Below are 7191 nucleotides of genomic sequence, written 5' to 3'. Positions count from 1 at the left end.
GCACAAGTTTCTCGGCTTCTGACTTCAATGCAACGAATTTTTCCTTACTGGAAAGACACCATTCACCTTCCCGAGGTCCCACCCCAGCAATCAGGGACTACAGTGCATCGTCTCTTCTCCTGCTGTCCCAGGCAAATAAGGGACCCAGCTCTCTCTTTCTCATCCTTGCAAGTTTAGCTCTTCTAAGCTTTCTCTGTCATCATTATCCTCACCTGCATTTCTGTATTTCAGCTTTTCCAACCAGAGAGTTCAAAGTCTGCTACTGCAAGTTAGGATTCACATTTAAAATAAATATAGTCAATAAATAGATTGTAAGCTCCCAGAGGACAGGTGAGCTAAATCCAAATCAATCCGAAAGGAAAATAATTAGAAAGATGCAAAGAAATAATTTTCAAAAGAAGATTTATCCCTGAGGTTAAACATGAACATAAGGCTATAATTTTGATATACTTAAGGGCTATAGATGGCAGAGGGCCCAGGTTGAAATTTCACAGCAGCTCCCTGTTGGCATCTCAGACTCCATTGCCTTGGGATGGTCAAGGGTAATGCTGGCAACCTCACTCCACTTAGGGCCATGGAATCCCTCCCGTTTGCAGCAACCCCCATAAGCCACTCGCAGCTTAGTGCATGGGCACAGAGGACAGAGAGAGGAGCTATAAAAAATAAAGAGGGCATGCATTTAAAATAAGTACTTTTGTTGTCCATGTTATAATGCTTCTGCCCTGTGCCTCACCCATGCTCCTCTCCTGTGAACTCCCCCTTATTTTATGCACTAACCCCCAATTTCTATAAGTGGTGATCAAAATTATGTGTGCAAATTTAGTCATGTGCTCAATTTCCAAGTGATCAAAACAGGTTGCATCGGGGGGGGGGGGGCTTCCCTGTGACACACCCCACCCATGTGGAAACAGGAAATGGGTTCAGAGGAGGTGGGGCACATCACAGGAAAGCCTGTTTTGATTGTGCAGTGTTGCTACCAGCAGTGATCGAAGTGTGTTAGAAGAACGGACTGCGGGGGGGGGGGGGGGGGGAATGAAGGGAGAGGGAAAAATGCTGGCACCTGAGCAGCCTTGGCACCAGACAGCCTGGGACAGTGGCTGGGGAAGGGTTGCATTGGTGTAACTTGAAGAGATTGGGCTTGGGCTTTGGGCTGGGGAGGCTTAGCCTCTCCAAGCCTAATATACGGAGTGCCAATGATGTGCAAACTATTATAGAATCCTGGTGATCTGTGCCTAATTTAGGCTTGACGATTTACACCAGGGTTCAGTTGGTATAAATCCTTGTGCCCACAATGAGCACAGGTCCCAGGGCTAAGTGCTCTTCTGTAAAATGCACCCAACTCGGAGTGCCATTTATAGAATAGCAATTAGCGCTCATTTTTTAAAACTGAATTTAGTCCTAAGTTAAGCACATTGTTTATAGAATGGCATTGTGTGCTGAGCTAGCACTTATGTGCATAAGTATCCACAGGCCCGCTTTAGTGCTGGTACTCTACATGCATTGGTAGGTCAATCTAGATGTCAAGTTATAGCATGAGGGGGTTAGAGAGAGACACCCAGAGGGTGCTTATGTGGAGCCTTTTTTATAAAGAAAAATAATATAGTAATATAATTGATGACAGCAGACAACGACATACATGATCCATCCAGTCTGCCAAATAAGATAAACTGATAGCATATGATGTAATACAACATATATATTCTTGATCTTGATCTGTCCTTGCCATTTTCGGGGCACAGACCATAGAAGTCTGCCTAGCACTGGACATACTCCCCAACTACTGGAGTTGCTGTTGAGGTAGGCACCCACTTTTCTCTAGAGAATACTAGTGTCACTGGGTATATACCCATGTATATGTTAGGCAGGAGCACTTTTGCCAGCCATAGAGCTGGTATAAATGTTCACACCTAGATTGTTAAAAAATGAATGTGATTGATAGTATTCTATAATTTATGTGTGTAACTATATGCCCTTCCCAGATTCCAAGGGGTTGAAAGAAGGAGTAGGATAGGCTGGCTCTTTCCAAACAACAAGGGAGACGGATGTGGAATAATAGGTCTTTATTAGGAATAAAGACCTTGTTGTTTGGAAAGAGCCAGCCTATCCTACTCCTTCTTTCGTCTGCCCAGATTCTACCCATGTATCACTGCATTGAGGTGACAGGTTCTCCCCACCATGTCTGTTTTATTCTTGGTGTAGGTTTAGCGGTTGAGTTAACCTTTCTGGTGAAATTTTGTATGGAGAATGCAGTTTTGCACTCCCTGAAGAAGCCAGTTGGATGGCAAAACCCAGTGTTGTGTTGGAGTAACGTATTGGGATTATATATTTGATGTGAATGAAAGTTTCTTTCCACTATGTTCAAAGGCATATTTAGCTGGATGAGACATCTGACATGAATGGAAGACTCTTCTTATGAGGAAGAATATTTTTCCTGAATTCCCTATCAGCATAAAAGATAAGAATTTATATTGTTTGGTTTTGAATTTTTGATATTTAAAATTTGCAAATATTATTGAGTTAGGTGGAGGTTTTTTCCATGTGCACTGATGAACTTGGCGGTCACTTTGCTTTGTTTGTGGTGATGTAGACTTGAGTACACAGTTTTTCCTCTGTATGTTATATTCTTTTATATTATTATTATTTTGTTGTTGTTGTTACATTTGTACCCTGCGCTTTCCCACTCATGGCAGGCTCAATGCGGCTTACATGGGGCAATGGAGGGTTAAGTGACTTGCCCAGAGTCACAAGGAGCTGCCTGTGCCTGAAGTGGGAATCCAACTCAGTTCCCCAGGACCAAGGTCCACCACCCTAACCACTAGGCCACTCCTCCACTGTTGCTACTATTTGAGATTCTACATGGAATGTTGCTATTCCACTAGCAACATTCCATGTAGAAGTCGGCCCTTGCGGATCACCAATGTGGCCGCGCAGGCTTCTGATTCTGTGAGTCTGACGTCCTGCACGTACGTGCAGGACGTCAGACTCACAGAAACAGAAGCCTGCGCAGCCTTCTACATGGAATGTTGCTAGTGGAATAGCAACATTCCATGTAGAATCTCCAATAGTAGCAACATTCCATGTAGAATCTCCAATAGTATCTATTTTATTTTTGTTACATTTGTACCCCGCGCTTTCCCACTCATGGCAGGCTCAATGCGGCTTACATGGGGCAATGGAGGGTTAAGTGACTTGCCCAGAGTCACAAGGAGCTGCCTGTGCCTGAAGTGGGAATCCAACTCAGTTCCCCAGGACCAAGGTCCACCACCCTAACCACTAGGCCACTCCTCCACTGTTGCTACTATTTGAGATTCTACATGGAATGTTGCTATTCCACTAGCAACATTCCATGTAGAAGTCGGCCCTTGCGGATCACCAATGTGGCCGCGCAGGCTTCTACATGGAATGTTGCTAGTGGAATAGCAACATTCCATGTAGAATCTCCAATAGTAGCAACATTCCATGTAGAATCTCCAATAGTATCTATTTTATTTTTGTTACATTTGTACCCCGCGCTTTCCCACTCATGGCAGGCTCAATGCGGCTTACATGGGGCAATGGAGGGTTAAGTGACTTGCCCAGAGTCACAAGGAGCTGCCTGTGCCTGAAGTGGGAATCCAACTCAGTTCCCCAGGACCAAGGTCCACCACCCTAACCACTAGGCCACTCCTCCACTGTTGCTACTATTTGAGATTCTACATGGAATGTTGCTATTCCACTAGCAACATTCCATGTAGAAGTCGGCCCTTGCGGATCACCAATGTGGCCGCGCAGGCTTCTGATTCTGTGAGTCTGACGTCCTGCACATACGTGCAGGACGTCAGACTCACAGAAACAGAAGCCTGCGCAGCCTTCTACATGGAATGTTGCTAGTGGAATAGCAACATTCCATGTAGAATCTCCAATAGTAGCAACATTCCATGTAGAATCTCCAATAGTATCTATTTTATTTTTGTTACATTTGTACCCTGCGCTTTCCCACTCATGGCAGGCTCAATGCGGCTTACATGGGGCAATGGAGGGTTAAGTGACTTGCCCAGAGTCACAAGGAGCTGCCTGTGCCTGAAGTGGGAATCCAACTCAGTTCCTCAGGACCAAAGTCCACCACCCTAACCACCAGGCCATTTTCATCATGTAATTTAATAGTTATTGGTTTTTCTAGTCTTACTGTTTGATATTGCTTTACCCTTAGACTAGTTGGTGGTATAGACTTTATTCTCCAGCTTTTTTCAGTAAAAGCCATTACACACTGGTAAGTATGTGGGTATTGAAATAGTCATGAACATTTGTAGTATCCTGAATGTTTTGGAGGACTCTGATCTGTGCTGAAGACTGAAGATTGTCAGGATATGTCTCCTGTCAATTTCAATGTCAGGGATTTTGTTTGAGGAACTGAAAATGCTGAACTCCAGACAAATCAAAATGCAGGAGCTAAAACAGAGACAGTGCAAGAGATTCTCAAGAAACTAGAAAGAAGTGGTCTGGTTTTGATATCAACTGTGAATTTTGTTTTTAATATGACGTGGAGATAAGAGCTACACACAGCAGCAATAAAGAAATATGGGCTGAAGGCAAATTAATTAATCTAGTCTGGTTCTGCAGCTAAAACCATATTAGTGTTTGCCATTAATGGCTTTTACGGAATACACTGACTCCATTAGGCACATTTTTACCTGATTATTTCATTTTGAGCAATTCTTTAATAAACTGTAAAATTCTTTTTGTGACACATTTTATATCGTATATACAAATACATATCAGCAGAAAAAAAAAACAGCAGACCACCAAACAGAGATTGGAGTAATAGTTACTACTACTACTATTTAGCATTTCTATAGCGCTACAAGGCGTACGCAACGCTGCACAAACATAGAAGAAAGATAGTCCCTGCTCAAAGAGCTTACAATCTAATAGTTAAGGCTTTTATTTTAAAGAAATGGATAGAATTTGCCAGTGATTGCTAGTTCCAGAGGGGCATGTGTATTTGCTCATCTCCCCCTAGGTATTGCCCCTGACGTAGCCTTTATAGGCAAACCTGGCCATGTCAAGCATAGTATTTATTTGGTGCAATAAAAGCCTTAATTGTTACTCTGATCTTCATTTGGTGGACTCCTGTTCTTTTTTTGCTGATCCTAGCATCTCAGGTCTCTACCTCTGTTTTGATCCCATAGATTCACTGAGGAGATCGACAGAAGATTCCTGTACCAAACCATTTTCCAATGGGATTCTAAGAGCCCTGTTTACTAAGCTAGAGGCGCATTAGCGTTTTTAGCACACGGTAAGCATGAGTGCGTGCTAACCGTGTAGATGCTCATAATGTTCCCATAGGCGTCTACAGGGTTAGCATGCGCTAAAAACGCTAGTGCATCTTAGTGAACAGGGACCTGACAGTACCAACTGCCTCTGTTTATTGGGCCAAGAGATTATTTTGGTGTTATTGTAGAATAACTTTCTCCCATTCTGTGCTGGTGGGGGAAATCCTTGTTGATTAAGGTCCCAGTGTCCTCTGCTCATGACTCTGAACTTGTCTGGCAAGCTAGCAGTGCCATCTAGTGGAACTGAGGAATATGTTTCAGAGACATTTTCGTGAGCAAAACAGTGCTTCCTTCACAGGCAGGAATGGTATTTTACCAAATGGTCACAGGATACGTGCCCAACCATCTCTTCCTGATGTCATTAGGGTAGGTACCCAACTCTCACCAGGGTAGGCACACTTCATGACAGCACCAGATGGTTACATGCCTTTTCATGATGTCTACACTTGTTGGCAAAAGCTGTACCTATGTTTTTTACCTACATTTTTTCTATTTAAAATGAAAAACAGTCATGACTGAGATAACTTAGGCCACTATTGCTCTTACTTCGTGACTTCGTTTCCACATCCTTGAGGTCCTGTTTTGTGAACAATCTTATTTTTACAAGTACCAGCAACTATTAAGGGTTTGTGTTCAGCATATAGGACTAGATTCTATATATGGTACCTGAACAATCCACGCTGAAAAAAAAAAATACTCCTAGGCGTATTCTATAAAGTATGCCTAAATTTAGATGTACTTTATAGAATAAGCCTAAATTTCTGTGCATATTGTAGAATACACTTAGCACCCATCTGCTTGATTAAATTTAGTCGCGGGCAGTTACACCAAGTAAAACTTGGTGTAAATCCCGACACCTAAACTAGGTACGGACCGGGTGTATTCTATTTGAAAAACACCCATGACCTACCCATTCCACACCCATGGCCATGCCCCCCTTTCAACTATGTGACTTAGAATTTATGTGCAACACGTTACAGAAAATACTTAGACAGTTCTGAGCGTAAATTCTAATTAATGCCAATTAGTGTCAATCATTGCTTGTTAAATGGCAATTATTGGTGCTGATTGGCTTGTTAACTAATTAAGTTGCATGTGCAAATCCAGAATATGACTGTTATATAGAATCCCAGGGATAATGACAAACATAAACATACCCATTCAAAAAGGACTCAAAATTGAAAAAACTCTCAAGGCACTTATCTGTAATTCAATAATAACCAATAGCAGACTGAAAAAAAGCACAGCTCAATGAGGAGCCCCATTTTGGATTCTTCTTCAGGAGCCATTGTTGCAGGTAAATATCATCTGCCACTCACATAATGGCAAATCCCACTGCTGCTCCTTGTGATCTTGGGCAAGTCACTTAACCCTGCATTGCCTCAGGTACAAACTTAGATTGTGAGCCCTCCTGGGACAGAGAAATATCCAGTGTACCTGAATGTAACTCACCTTAAGCTACTACTGAAAAAGGTGTGAGCAAAATCAAAATAAATAAAATAAATAAAGCGGGCTTGAGTGATTTTTAATTTTTGAGCACTTCTTGAATGGGCATGTTTAGAGTGGTCACTATCCCTCGGATTCTATATAACGTGACTTAAATTATGTATGCAAATCCAATCATATTCTGGATTTGCTCACACAACTTAATTAGTTAACAAGCAAATCAGTGCTGATAATTGCCAATTAACAAGCAATTATTAACATGAATTGGCATTAATTAGAATTTACGCATACAACTGTCTAAGCATTGCATGGACATACAATCAGTGTATTTTATAATCCGCATGGAAATTTAGGCTTATTCTATAAATTTAGGCATACTTTATAGAATACGCCTAGGCATATTTTTTTGGGCACGGATTGTTCAGGTGCCATA

This window comes from Microcaecilia unicolor, chromosome 13, assembly GCF_901765095.1.
Source record: "Microcaecilia unicolor chromosome 13, aMicUni1.1, whole genome shotgun sequence".
Lineage (NCBI taxonomy): Eukaryota > Metazoa > Chordata > Amphibia > Gymnophiona > Siphonopidae > Microcaecilia > Microcaecilia unicolor.
Note: the sequence above shows the minus strand (reverse complement) of the source record.